Source organism: Saimiri boliviensis, chromosome 1 (genome assembly GCF_048565385.1).
Source record: "Saimiri boliviensis isolate mSaiBol1 chromosome 1, mSaiBol1.pri, whole genome shotgun sequence".
Taxonomy (NCBI): domain Eukaryota; kingdom Metazoa; phylum Chordata; class Mammalia; order Primates; family Cebidae; genus Saimiri; species Saimiri boliviensis.
The window spans coordinates 199,029,568-199,044,156 of record NC_133449.1 but is presented as its reverse complement, the minus strand read 5'-3'; the positions used below and the strand labels follow the sequence as shown (position 1 = coordinate 199,044,156).

The window sequence follows — 14,589 nt, the reverse complement described above, 5'->3', positions numbered from 1 at the left end:
ACAATACTAGATAGAACAGAGACCTGCTAAAACCAGTCTGTTTCCTTCCTTTATCTCTTCCTTCTTTTTCTCTCCTCAAGAAGTAAAAAGGCATGGGATTTTCCAGACTTGTGTCTCATCCATTGACAAGGCTAAAGGAGAAAGGAGTAAGAAGATTCTTGTTTAAGGCAGCAGCCTGGCTTACAGGATTAGTTTCCTAACATCATTTCTTATTTTTGAAAGGCAGATGCAAAATATTACCTTATTTTTTTCTAGAAAAAGGAAAAAAAAAGACTATCTTATACAACTGTATTGGAAATTCAGATTTATTAATATTTACATCTTTTAGCTTATGTTTCTATTTACCATGCTTTTTTGATTAATTGCCTTATATTAGCATAATTCAGTTTTCATTATTTTACTTTTTCCTTCTCTAGATGTTTGAATGTTGTATGTTCTATTTTTATTCTCTTAATATTTTAATATTTCAAATACACATTTGTAATACATTTGTTAAGTTTAAAATTAATCAATAATTTTACCTATCTCCTATCAATACAAAACAGAAAACTTTAAGTCTAATCATTTATTTATAATATTCTGTGCTTATGTGTTCTCACATCCTCATTGACATTTGCTATTTTCTCTCTTTTTCATGTTAGCCAGTTTGGTGGATGTATAGTAGTGTTGCATTATGGTTTAAATTTAATGCATTTCCCTGATTGTTACTGAAGTGGAGCCCATTTTACATGTTTATTGATTGTTGAATATCCTCTTTCAGAAAGTATTTGTTTATCTTTTATCTATATTTCTCTTTGGTTGGCTAAATTGTAATTACTGGTTTGTAGAAGTTGTTTATATTACTAGATATGAGTCATCCCCAATCTACGACCTGCTTTTTTAGTAGTATGCACAAAAGTCATATATTTTTAATGTGATCCAATGTATCTATTTCTTCCTTTGTTTTTTTGTCCCAGCTTAACAAATATTTGCTTATTTCACAGACCTGAAGATATTCTTCCATTTTTTTGTCTGAAGACTTTGTTTTGTTACCTTTTACTTTTAAATTTGCAGTTCATCTGAAAGTGATTCCTGTGTATGGTGTGAGGTACAGGTAAAGATATATCACTTCTAATATGAATATCCAATTGACTAAAGTTTTTTTTTTTTTTTTCCTTTGAGACAGTTTCGCTCTTGTTTCCCAGGCTGGAGTGCAATGGTGTGATCTCGGCTCACCGCAACCTCTGCCTCCTAGGTTCAGGCAATTCTCCTGCCTCAGCCTCCTGAGTAGCTGGGATTACGGGCACGCACCACCATACCCAGCTAATTTTTGTATTTTTAGTAGAGACGGGGTTTCACCATGTTGACCGGGGTGGTTTCGATCTCTTGACCTCGCGATCCACCTGCCTCGGCCTCCCAAAGTGCTGGGATTACAGGCCTGAGCCACCGCGCCTGGCCTGACTAAAGTATTTTTATTGAAAACACCTCAGTGTCATCTTTGCCAGAAAGCATTATTTATTGCAATGTCTATTATATTCCATTGGTCAATTTGCTAATCTGTGTGCCAATACTACCTTTATCTAAAGTAATATACCTTTTAATAATAGATGTTCATATCAGTTTTCATAATTTCTCTAGTTTCATTCTTCTTTATAATTGCTCTGACTGTATTTAACTCTTTGTACCTCTATATAGACTATGAAACCAGATTGTCAGGTTTTCTTTGCAAAAAAAACAAAACAAAACAAAATTTAAAAAATAGTTCCTAATATTTTGACTGGGACTGAACTAAATGTATATCCCAATTTAAGAAGAATTGACATGAACATCTTTTCACCATGAAGTTTTCCAGTTCATATGCATGGTTTATTACTCTTGTCATGTATTTCTTTTTTCTTTTTGAGACATGGTCTTGCTCTGTTGCCCAGGCTGTGAATATGGCTGACTGCAGCCTTGACCTCCTAGGTTCAAGCAATCCTCTCACTTTAGGTTCCCAAGTAGCTGGGAGCACAGGTGCATACTACTATACTCAGCTATTTTTTTATTTTTTATTTTTGTAGAGATGAGTCCTTGCCATGTTGTTCAGGCTGGCCTTGAACTCCTGGACTCAAGTGATCCTCCTCCCTAAGCCTCCCAAAGTGCTGGGATCAAGGTTTGTAGTTCTGAGCATAGAAATCCTTCCTTAGTATCTAATAAATGTATTTCTAGATGTTTAGTGCATTTTTATAATATTGTAAATGGTGCTATTTTGTTTTTCATTTTTGTTGCTGATATTTAGAAATATAATTAAATGTGTACATTCGTGTTGTATTTGTCAACCTTCCTGTATTGATTTATTGTTTCTCTTGTGATGAGAATTAAATGAGACGGTGCCTGTAAACCACATAGCATTGTGCCTAGGAAGAGCAAGGGCTCAATACATTTTCAATAAATAAATTTTCTCTGTATTATAAGAAGATATTTGTTATAGATTGAGTGTTGGTGACTGGGGTCCTTGGCAACTCTGAGACTTTATTATTTTATCATTGGATTAGACTTTGATCATATTTTATATTCTCTTAGCAGTGTGCATCATAAACCACTGCTAAGGACATAATTCTGTGTGAAGAGAGAGTTGGGAAGATTGTAGGATACCTTCTTTCTCAAAAAAACTATATTTTAGAGAAATAAATAAAGTTTGAATCTTACCAACGGTAAGATAAGGCAACTAATATCAATGACAATGTAATTGATGTTAATGGCACTATAAGAAAGCTAAATTATTGGTAGCCAATTAACTAGCCATGTAATTTTAGTGGAAATTACTCATGCTTTTAGATCCTCAGTTTCATTCATTATAATAATACTTCACTCAAACATTTGTAATGAGAATCTTCTCTGTAATGAGCATGATAGTATCTGGCACATAGCAGATATTACAAAAATACTGACATTATTTATTGCAAAGTATGTAGCTTGACAGAAAAACATATATGTATATATTTTAGAGGCAAAGTTGGAAACAAAACACTTCTATATTTCCATTTATAAAGACTGTTTTCTTTCTTTTTTTTTTTTTTTTTTTTTGAGACAGAGTTTCACTCTTTTTACCCAGGCTCGAGTGCAATGGCACGATCTCGGCTCACCGCAACCTTCGCCTCCTGAGTTCAGGCAATTCTCCTGCCTCAGCCTCCTGAGTAGCTGGGATTATAGGCACGCGCCACCATGCCCAGCTAATTTTTTATATTTTTAGTAGAGACGGGGTTTTCACCATGTTGACCAGGATGGTCTCGATCTCTTGACCTCGTGATCCACCCGCCTCCGCCTCCCAAAGTGCTGGGATTACAGGCTTGAGCCACTGCGCCCGGCCATAAAGATTGTTTTCTAATTAGTTCAAAATTATGTTATTTCATGCTATAATTTTGTAATATTCTTTTAATAACTAGTACTAATATTTGAAAATAATGCGTTTGGAGAAAACCCTGGAGATTAATTGATAAGCAAAACTGACTATAAGGCTGTAATTTAATCAATGAATTCTTATGCAGTATCATAACCAAAGATACTAAATAGTTTAGTATATCTTTAACAACTTGAATAAAATTATGACATAAGTAATCCATTATTGTTATAAGGCAAGGAAAAATCACTTTTTAGAAATTGATTAATGTCATGTTAACAAAAAGGTTCACTTGCAATTTTAATAATTAGATTATATGTACTTATATAATAATTTTTATAATTATTTTAAAAATTTTATAATTGTTATTACAACAATTATTTCACTTTTGAAGGAATTGCATTTGGTATAATATAGAAATAATGAAGATTTAAAATATTAGTTAAAATTTTATAGTACACATATCCATGAAGATATAAAAGAGTAATTCCTGGGCCAGGCATAGTGGCTCACGCCTATAATCCAAGCACTTTGGAGGCCAAGGTGGGCGGATCACCTGAGGTCAGGAGTTCAAGACCAGCCTGACCAACGTGGTGAAACCCCATCTTTTAAAATGAAAAAAAAAAAAAGAAAAAAAGAAAAAAAAAAGAGTAGTTCCTTATACTTTCTATTTATTAGTTTTTATCTCTTTGCTTCAAACACACTCCTCTCTACTCTTCTGTGAGATCCTGGAATTGGAACTTTGGATTCTGTGTTTCTTCACCACCTGGCTTCCTGCCAAACTGGGGCTGAGGAAGAATACAAAGAGGCAGAAAAGATTTGCTCCTTCCAGTTTTGTTTCCCGCTCCTGCAGTGTCACCACAGCAATCCTTCACATTGGCAGCAGCAGTTTATTTCTTACACTCCCAGAGCCAGCCTCATTTGCCTCTTTAGAGATAACAGCACCAGCTTGCAGGTGCCCCTTCAGGTGCCTTCCTGAGACTTCTGAGTCTCAGCTATGCAGGGTCCCTCTTCCATGCTCCTGAGATACCAGTACCAGCTAGTCAGTTTAAATAACCTGAAGCTTTCTTTTCATTCTTCCAGTCCTAGCAGCTGCCTCTTACAATTTCTTTATCTGTTACTTCGGTGTTTCCTTTTGCATTCTCCAACAATTCCTTAACCAATTCCTTAAATTAAATTTACTCTGTTAAAATAACTATAGTTTCTGTTTTTATGGCTGGACCCTAACCAAAAGATTAATTATTTTTATAAGGCAAAGAAAAGTTGTGCATGTTTTATAAGCTTATTCATAATGATAGCAGTAACAAATCCAAAATAGAAAAAAAATTGAATTGCATCCTAATTGTTGGGAATTGAGAGAGAAATTTATGTTTGAAATAATATAGATGTAATATAAATAAAAGGTGAAAACATGAAATGACTAAAACTTTTTTTTTTTTTAAGTGTGAGTATCTAGTAAGGCATAAAAGCCCAATTACTGAATGCCACTGCTTGGTTTTTATTCTTTTTGGCAAGCTATACATTTTCTCCATTAAAATTTTTGGAAAATCCTCATGATTGTAGCACTAATTATGCTTCACTTTACAAAATCTGTTTCTGTTCGTCAGAGTAGGTTTTACAAGACCCCTGACTGTTTTCTTTCTTTTTTTTTTTTTTTTTTTTTTTTGAGACGGAGTTTCACTCTTGTTACCCAGGCTCGAGTGCAATGGCACGATCTCGGCTCACTGCAACCTTCGCCTCCTGAAGCTCCCATGTGCTGTATCTCTGGTTATACTTCCCAAAGCTAGTCTGCTATAAACTTACAAGGTACCACCTCAGGGTCTGGTTTCAATTGCTTTTTTTTCTAATAGGTAATTTTTATTTTATGAGGCTCAGAAGTTGAAGACAGGGAAGAATTAGAAGTACACAACATCATTGACATTCTGCAAAGAGAATGTCCTCTAATATATGCCTCTGCATTCAAGTACAATTTGTTACAGCATACTGCTAAAGAAAGAACTAGACTAAATGTTTCCACCTACCCATTAATCCAAATAACATCTTCCTTTGTGAAATATCCATTCTCTCTGTTAGACCATGTGATATTTCCACAGCGATATTAATAGGGCCGTTCCTCTTTTGTCACTGGAAACAGACTTCAGAAAGTTGAACCATAGTTAAGTTTCAGTAGAAATGTTATCAGGAGACCTAAACATTTGTATGTGAAACACTAATATTTTTTCTTTGCAATTTTGCTGAATTCTTAGAGAGTGCAGATTTTGTATAACCCCAATTGCTTTTAAGAGTAGGTAGCAATCTTTTTTTTCCTTTCTCTCTCTTTTTTTTTTTTTTTTTTTTTTTTTGAGGCAGAGTCTCACTCTGTTGCCAGGTGCCAGGCTGGAGTACAGTGGCACAATCTCGGCTCGCTGCAACCTCTGCCTCCCGGTTTCAAGCAATTCTCCTGCCTCAGCCTCCTGAGTAGCTGGGACCACAGGCACACGCCACCATGCCCAGCTAATTTTTGTATTTTTAGTAGAGAAGGGGTTTCATCATGTTGGCCAGGATGGTCTTGATCTCTTGACCTCATGATCTGCCCACCTCGGCCTCCCAAAGTGCTGGGATTACAGGCTTGAGCCACTGCTCCCAGCCGGTAGCAATCTTATTAAAAATAACAGCGTTATGGAAAATATTGAAATAGTTATATTGAAAATAACAACTATTCACTATTCAAACTTTCCAGGAATAAAGGCTTCTGATGGATTATGTTTATTCATTCATTTGGTCAGGTAAAGCACATAGTAGGGGGATAATAAAACCAAACATTCTGGCTTCAAGGAGCTTATGAATTCCTATGACATAGTAAGTCATATGTATAAAGAGAAATAATATAAAGAAGAAAGTTAGATGAAGAGAAATATATTTGCTTTAAAATAGTACTAAGGAAATTCAGTCTTAAAAAATTACCTTTAATAAAGACAATGAGGGAATGCTCACTGTTACAGTGTTTGACTTGACTCTGAAACAAACTATGGTGGAAGGGCATTCCAGGAAGGGTGAACGCTTGAGTAAAGGCATGAGATGAAATTGGAAAGTGTGAATGTTTTAGAAGGAAAAATGGAGGAAATATATTGGCAGGGATAATTGAAAAAAGAGAATGGAAAAGAGAGAAATGAAAAGTAAATTCACTTTCTTCTTTTTTTTTTTTTTGCCAAGCGTTGTGCATCAGTACTTAGCTGACATTCTTGTTTAACTTTGATATACAACCCTATGGTAATGATAACCAGTGCCATAGTTAGTTGCTACAACCACAGCCACAATCACAATCATACTCATACCACATTCACTAAATCTTTGGGAAATAACATAGATCTGTGACTCTTAACTCTATCAAACTAGATGCTCCATTCACTGTTCTTTGATTAAATTTAGGGATATTAAAACCTGAAAACTACATACCTTTTAAATCAATATAATGCCCTAAGTTTAATAAAAATGGAAAATAGTTCTTAATATTGTTAAGTATATTTTGATATGTAAATATTAAATAAGATTTCAACAGAAAACATACTAAGGAAGCTAGATATATACACTTGTTCAGAATGAATAAACTTGGATTAAGAGAAATTAATCTAACACTTTCAGTGCAAGAACACAGAAGAATCATAGAGCAGAGACACAGAAGACATAAAAATAAAACCCAGCATTGGGAGTATAATAACAGGAATTATTTGTATACAATAAAAGTGAGCTAACCTCCAATGATACAAAGATAACAACAGATAATTATAATTACCTCTGTCTTTGACACTGGGAAGCAGGGTATAGAGGATAGGCTGAAACAAACAGAAAGATCAGGTGCCACAGAGAGGTTGTGTGATTGATTCTGGGCACAGGAAAATAGTAACAGGTAACTCCAAGAAAACGTTTTAAGATATGATTTTCTAACCTAGATTTATCCTGTGCTATAATTTACAATTACATAAGAGGTCAATAATATGAAAATTAAAATAAAACTTTTTAAATAGATACAGTAAGATTTCTAAATGGTATCTGCCCCAGCTAACTTAAAAATATTCTGTTCTAATCTGTTAGAAGGAGTCTCAATGCTTTCTGTTACATATTCGCACATGAACTAAGCTTTAGAAAGCAGGCCAATAGTAGTGTAGTGTATTGTGTCAAAATGCACTAGTAGTGTTGCTCTCCACAATGTGATTTCCTAAAATAATGGTCAATATTTCTGTTGTATTTTTGAAAAGTATTCAAACCATGAGAAATATTTTGTGATTATATTTTAAAGATGTTGTGTGTTTATATGTCAAATGTTTTAAGCTCTGCTAATTATAAACTGTTCTTTCAATTGCATAAACATCTGTCAGTGTGGAAAAGTTGTGCTTATGTGAGAGAACTCTTCAATGTGCACAACTGTTCCTTGCATTGTAAGCCCTCTAACAGTTCTCACTCTATCCACTAAATGAAAGAAGCAACCACTATTGTTTTTTTTTTTTTTTTTTTTGCTTTTATGAGTTTCACAGCTAGAGATATCTCAAATACTGCATGAATTCACCTATATGAGGTATCCATAATCTTCAAACTCATAGAAGTAGAGAATACAACAGTGGTTGCCAGATCTAGGGGTTGGGGGAAATGGGGAGTTGTTCAATCGGTAAAAAGTTTCAGTTATACTGGATGTGTAAGTTCTGGAGATCTGCTATACAACATAGTGCTGACAGTTCACACTGTGCTATTGTGCACTTGAAAAGTTGTTAGATCTCATGTTAAGAGGGTTGATCTCGTGTTAAGTGTTCTTACCACAAAATGTAAACCAAAAATAAAAACAAAGGAATACAAGGAAATCTTTTGAGAGCTATTAGATGTATCTACTACCTTGATCATGTTGACGGTATTATGGGTGTTTGCATATATTCAAGTTCATCAAATTGTATACATGAGACATACGCAGTTCTTAGTATATTAATTATATCTCAGTAAAGCTGCTACAAATAGAAAAAATATATAATTAGCAGTCCTCAATCACTGTGATGACCCAAATGGCCCTGCAGAACTACAGAATTTTCTCTAAGATGTGCTAAAATCTTCATGGAAAATCACTGTTGATCTTAATTATTAGCTTGTCAGGGTCAGACTCAAAGAATGAGAACTTGTAGCAATGATCTGAAAAATGGCTAAGCGATTTTTAATGTTCAGCGTTCACCGAGCTGCTAGAAGTGAACCAATTAGGGGCAAAAAACCCACAAAAATTGAAATTCAGAGATGCAATTATATTCTCACGTAATCGAACACATATTTTAAAGAGTTTGAATCTAATTGCTATATTCACAGGTTTTTAAAGTAATTTTATGTATTTATTTCCTAACCATCATTCTATGCTGGCATTTTATAAAGGCAGTCTTTCACGAAACACTGGATTTATGTAATTCTCAGTTCTGTTTTCTGTAAAATTTAAGGTCTTAATATGAACAACTGCTCTAGTAACTATCACATATTTGAATCACAATTGAGAACTACAACAATAACTAAATCAGAATAAGATCAGGAAATAAATCTTAAAGTGAACAAATTTGGAGGAAGAAGGGAGTATGCTAGGGAAGTTGTCAAATCTTGAGAAATTAAGGGAGCAATCAGTAACTCAGGTAATGAAGTCAGTCCTGGGAGCCCCTAGGAACCTGTCAGCCAAGCAGATCATTAGAGCAGCAAAGGTAACTTTCATCAGCACATCTTGGAACGGTGACTGTTTCAAAGGACCTGTGAACACCTGTTTTATGCAATCATATAATGAGAAAAAAATAATTAATTAGCTGAGTGTTTTCCCCAGACATTTACTTCATTACATTTCATTAAAAATATTTAATGAATGATATCAGTAATCTAAAAAAGAAAGTATACTATCTTTTTCAAAATGTTTTCAAAATATTTAGTAAATTCACACGTGTTATTGCAGATTACTTTGGTACTTGGTATTGGTGAAGGTATTTTCTTAAATGAGGAAAAACTTTTAAGAAGAAAACTTGACCTTAAAGTGTTTCCCAGAATGGAACTATCTGCCATAATCATGAACTACTACAAGGCAGAAACCATTGTTGTCTAACCTACTTTGTGACTGTGCCATCTACTAGAACAGAAACTGGGTTCAGGACAGTCTGTATTCATTTCTATCGTAGCAATTATTTCCGGTATTATAATTGCCTGTTGATTCCCTCATTCCCATCAACTCTATTAGAAGATAAGCTTCTTTTCTATTAGAGTGAATTAATTACTAAAGTGGCATATTAAAATTTCCCTCTATTTTTTGTTTTTATAGTTATAACAGTTATCACAGTGTTTCTAGTCACCGTGTTATCTGTGTTATCTGATGCATACATGTCTCTGCTTACTATATCTTCTTCAATAACTGTCTTTTCTTTTTATACAATGGCTTTTTTGTCTGTGTAGACCGCATTTTATAATTTTATCTTGTTTAATGCATCTATTTCCCTCTGATTCTTTCTTATTTTCTGTCTCTGCCTTTTGTTCCTCCGCCCGTGTCTCTGCCTTTTAATGTCTGTTTTAGTTTATCACCTTAGCGATATATCTTACAAATAACATATAGTTGGGTTTTGTTTCTTAAAATTGAGTAATTTGGTTCATTCATATTTAAAGTAAGAAGTTACACATTTTCTGCCATATTACTAAAGTATACCATTTATTTTATTATATTGTTTCCTTCTTTTACTTGTTTCTCTTGGTATGATTAAATCACTCTTTGTTCTCCTATTTACACTTGCTAATTTGAAATTTTAACTTTATTGAACTTTACCCATTACACTGGGGTTACCATCTTGTTTCAAGTATAAATTCTCACTTACGATATAAAAGCAACTTATTAACTGTTCCAATTGTGGACATTGCTAGTTATCTGATTCTCCTTTTTCTCTCTATTAATCAGAATGCACATATTTCCAGAGGCAGGAAGTGTTGCAAACTTGATTGCCCTTGCTTTCTTTTGATTTGAAGTGGCCAATGGACCACTCTCTGGCTATATGATATGGAAGCAGAAATTTATTTGGTAGGGCTCTAGGTAAAACAATTTTAGACTCAGCTGGAAATGTATTTTTGCCTTTTGCTCTTCCACATAAGTAAAGGTAGAGTAGCCAGGTGAGGATGACAAAAGTCACTAGAAAGAGAACTGCGTGGGAATGTAGGAGATTAGGTCCCTGTTAGCACCATGAAACGGCAGTGGACAGCCTGCTTCCAGATTCCTGTTATGTGAGAAACATAAGCCCCCTTTTAGTCAGATTTCTTGTTTTGTGTAGCTGAACACAATCCTAATGGAAACACTCCCTGCTGACCATAGCAACCTCTAATTCCTGGCTGCACTCCAAAAGATGAATGAGATGAATGCCCAAATTCCCTACTCTCTTCAAACTATGATTAGAATTCTTGTACTTCTCCTTTCTCCATATTCTCAACACAAAAGTTACAGGGAAATATTTTGTGCTTTAATTCTAAACTATTAATTTGTATTATTTTAGAGTTCCATTTTATTTCAAAGTCCTTTATTATTTCAAGTCTTTCTCTCATTACATATAGAGATATATATTGCAAAGTTCATTTCTTACCACCAAAATCTTTCTTCTTACCTTTCCTTACTTTATGATTTCTGTTCTGATTTATTTCTTTGGCTAATGCTTTTTTGTTTGTTTGTTTTTAAGCATTCCCCTTGGAAGAGATGTGTGTTGATACTATCTGTGATTTCTTGCTTATTGGGTTGCAGTGCTTTTCTCTCACTAGCCTGTGGATGATATTTAAATGTCATCCAGCTTTCAGGATCACATATAAAAAAATCTAATGTCAGTCTGTTTCATTTTTCTTTTGTAACTAGTTCTGTTTTTAAACTTATGTTGTTGTTGTTTTTTTTCTTTATCTTGGATATGTTTTAGCAGTCACTCCTGCTCAGAGAGAGTGAGAACTTTAATATGCAGAATCAAATCCTTCTTGCAGCCAGAGATTGCTCTCTAGAATTTAATTATTGCCTTCTTTCTTGTTTCTATCTCTCCAATGGATATAGTATAATTTAGATATTTTGATTCCTAGATACTTTTTCCAAATCACTCTCCTCTTCCCTCAGGGTTTCTATTGCTTTTTATTTTTGCTACATGTTTTGAAACATTTCTACACTTAGATTTTCCACGACAATAATTTAATTATCCACAGTGCTCATTCTATTCTTCATTTCATCTATCAAATTTATTTGAAAAAAATTAAAAAGCAGTCTTTTTATTTCGAGAAAGTATATTTTAGTGTAGTGACTAAATGCCTTTAAGTGCTCTTATTATTTTGTTGTTGTTGATTATGTTAAATGTGTGGCCTCTCTCTATCAACAGTTCCCTATTACTAGGAGCTACCTTTTTACTAGGAGCTACAAGCTCTGCTTGTTCTGGTACCCTAATGATTGGTCCTTAGGGAGCTGGCTTTTACTACCTTTAGTACTCAAGTTGACCTACGTGAGTGTTATAAACATAATCAAAAAATGGTGGCCACCCGTATGATGTGCTCTTGCAGGTCAGTGATAGATAAGCATGGCTTTTTTCTAGGGAAGGCTCTCTCCCCCCTAGTCTCAATTGGTAGAGTCTGGCTAATGGAATAGGAAGTGAATCTGCTACAAAGTAATGGAGCCAGAACTTAAATCCCAGCAGAGCAGGCTTTGTGTATAACAATGGTTCTCAAACAATATGTGAGCATTCCACATGGGTGAATACCTAATAGGGATTTCAGGGCCAAGGAGACCAGCAGCTCCTCCAGAGGGACTAAAGCTCTCCAGGGGCCAAAATCTCAAAGCTCAGCTCCTTGCTTGAGGCCTGTCCACTGCCAGTCTCCAAGCTCTGTTGGCCAGAGAAGGAAAACATTCTGCACCCCTTCACTCCTTTAGCACCCAGGTAGGGCAGAGGCTTTGCAAACACCTACTACATACCCTGCCTCTTTGTCCAGCCATTGTCCAGGGTAAAATGTAGTTGGGAGCTAAGGTAGAGTTTGAATAAGCTGGAAGCAGAAATAGGCCTTCATATTATACAAAGCTTTAAATGTAATCTTCTTGAGGGTGGCAACTGTTTTCATCAACTGTTGTATTCTCAAAATCCAGAATATTGTAACAGTAGTAGCTCAATAACTGCACACTGAATGAATTATGATAGGTCTTTGCCATCTGAGAATCATCATCATACAGCAATGTGCAAGATCTAGGACTTTATCCCCAAACTTTAACCTCCAGACCAATCCTCTTCTGAGTTTTTGGAAAGCCATCTGTGAGGTTGCTATCCTCTTAAAATTGGAAAAGGGAAGCCTCTCTTTGTTCTTTTAATTAAGAGTTTACAACAATAAAAAATGAACAAATGTGATGTACATAGACAAGCTGAAGGAAATTCTATGTGTGTATATATATGTGTGTGTGAGAGAGACGATTAGGAGAAAAGAGAAAGATGAAGTTGAGGAAAAGTTGGTATAGTACAGCAACTATGCTCTGTAGAGAAGAAAATGTTGCTTAGCAACTGAAGATTTCAGGAAGGAAAATTCTCAATTCCAGTTGGGGAAAAGTATGGAGGGTAGGTAAATATGTAGCAAAAGAAAAGGCGTTTGACATGATTGTTGTGATGAATGATTTGCCTTGAGAAACATGCTTCTTCTTTTCCTCTGCATCTGTTAAAAATTTGGCTGTATCTCAAAGCATGGCCAAAATCAATGGAATACCTGAACTGGAAGCCAGTTTGTCCATCATAGACAGATATTGCTAGGGACTAAAAAGGAAAATCCTTTGCTACCTCACTGCTATAACTGTTTTATCTTTTTATTTACCTTACTAATGGATGAACATATTCTCTTGGTAAAAGATTTTTAAAATGCAAAAATATTGAGAGCAAACCCTGAAATGACCATTGCAGTATGCCTGTCCTGCTTTCCTCTCCCAGATGGTGCCACTGTCAAGCATCTGGTGTTCATACTTCTGTCCCTTCCCATGCAATTACAGGTATTTACATATACCTTTACTGACATTTTAACACAAAGGGGATCATATCCTACTATTTGAACTTACAAAAATATAATTGGAAAATTTTTCATGTAATATAGGTTGGTTATATGTGCCATATATCATATTCTTTTCACAACTTTCCCCTATTGATGGAAATTTTAGTGTTTCTAGTTTGGTATTAACACAATGAAGTTACGGATGGCCTCGAATGGACATCACTGAGCACTCATGAATGTATTTCTTAAAAATATATTGCTAGAGCCAGAATTGTTGGGCCAAGGATATTTAAGATTTAGAATACATTCTTCCTAATTGCCTTCCCAAAATATATTACCAAAAAAGACTCTTATCTACTGTATATGGATGTGCTGGTTTCCCTATATCTGTCCCAGATTTAACAATGTATGCCATCTGATAGGTGAAAAACCAAACACACACACACACACACACACACACACACACACACACACGATTGCCTGTGAATATCTTTTACATGTTTACTGGCCCTTTTGTTTCTCTTTTTGAGAACTACCATCTGGCATCCTTTACTCGTTTTAGTGTTGAGTTGTTTGCCTTTTCCTAAATTATTTATAGCAGTCTTTACACATTCTGGTTATTAATAAGTTGTCTATTAAATGTGTTGCAGTAATTCATCTCTGCCACTTGTATGTTATCTTTACTATGTTTCCCCATTCCCATTATACAGAAGTTTTTAAGCTTCTTAGGTGAAACTTGTCATTTATACTTTAGGTTTCTGGGTCGAGGTTTTGTTTACAACCTTTGCTACCCCATAGCTTTAAAAAAATATTCTGTACTTTTTTTCTCTAACACATTTATATTGTTGCTTAATATTTTGTGTTTTAAAGCATCTGAAATTTAGCAAATGATGTGAGGCATAAACATTATATTACTTTATTTTTTCATATTGATAGCTACAATTCCTACAATTTAATGATGACATATTTTTTCCCACTGTCTGAAAAACCAAATTAATCCTAAAGTCCTACAGATACATGAATCTGCTTATATGATTTATTCCATTTTATTGACTCATTTTCCAATTTCTAAACTCTTAAAGTTTAATTAGTATAGGTCTAATAACATGTAATCATATGTAAATTGAAGTCATCTCTCATTCATAGTCTTTTTCAGATTTTTTTGGCTCTTTTGTGGTATCTTCTCTTTCTTATGAAAGAGGAGATTGTATAGCTAGACAAATATATAATTAGAT

At 34.5% G+C, this 14,589-nt stretch overlaps 1 long non-coding RNA gene across 4 annotated transcripts in view; it reads right to left on the bottom strand.

The window, feature by feature from the left end:
* The window catches only part of LOC141580643 (uncharacterized), a 29,636-nt gene extending 20,407 nt beyond the window's left edge, over positions 1 to 9,229 (bottom strand). Inside the window, exons 1-2 of one of the 4 annotated variants that reach the window (XR_012512926.1) lie at positions 5,380 to 9,229; positions 24 to 131 (exon numbers count right to left, since the gene is read on the bottom strand). This is a non-coding gene — a long non-coding RNA (uncharacterized LOC141580643). Of the gene's footprint in view, positions 1 to 23; positions 132 to 5,375 lie in introns of all 4 variants that reach the window. The other 3 variants (XR_012512928.1, XR_012512927.1, XR_012512925.1) reach the window with 3 other exon arrangements.
* Between the last annotated feature and the right edge of the window lie 5,360 nt (positions 9,230 to 14,589).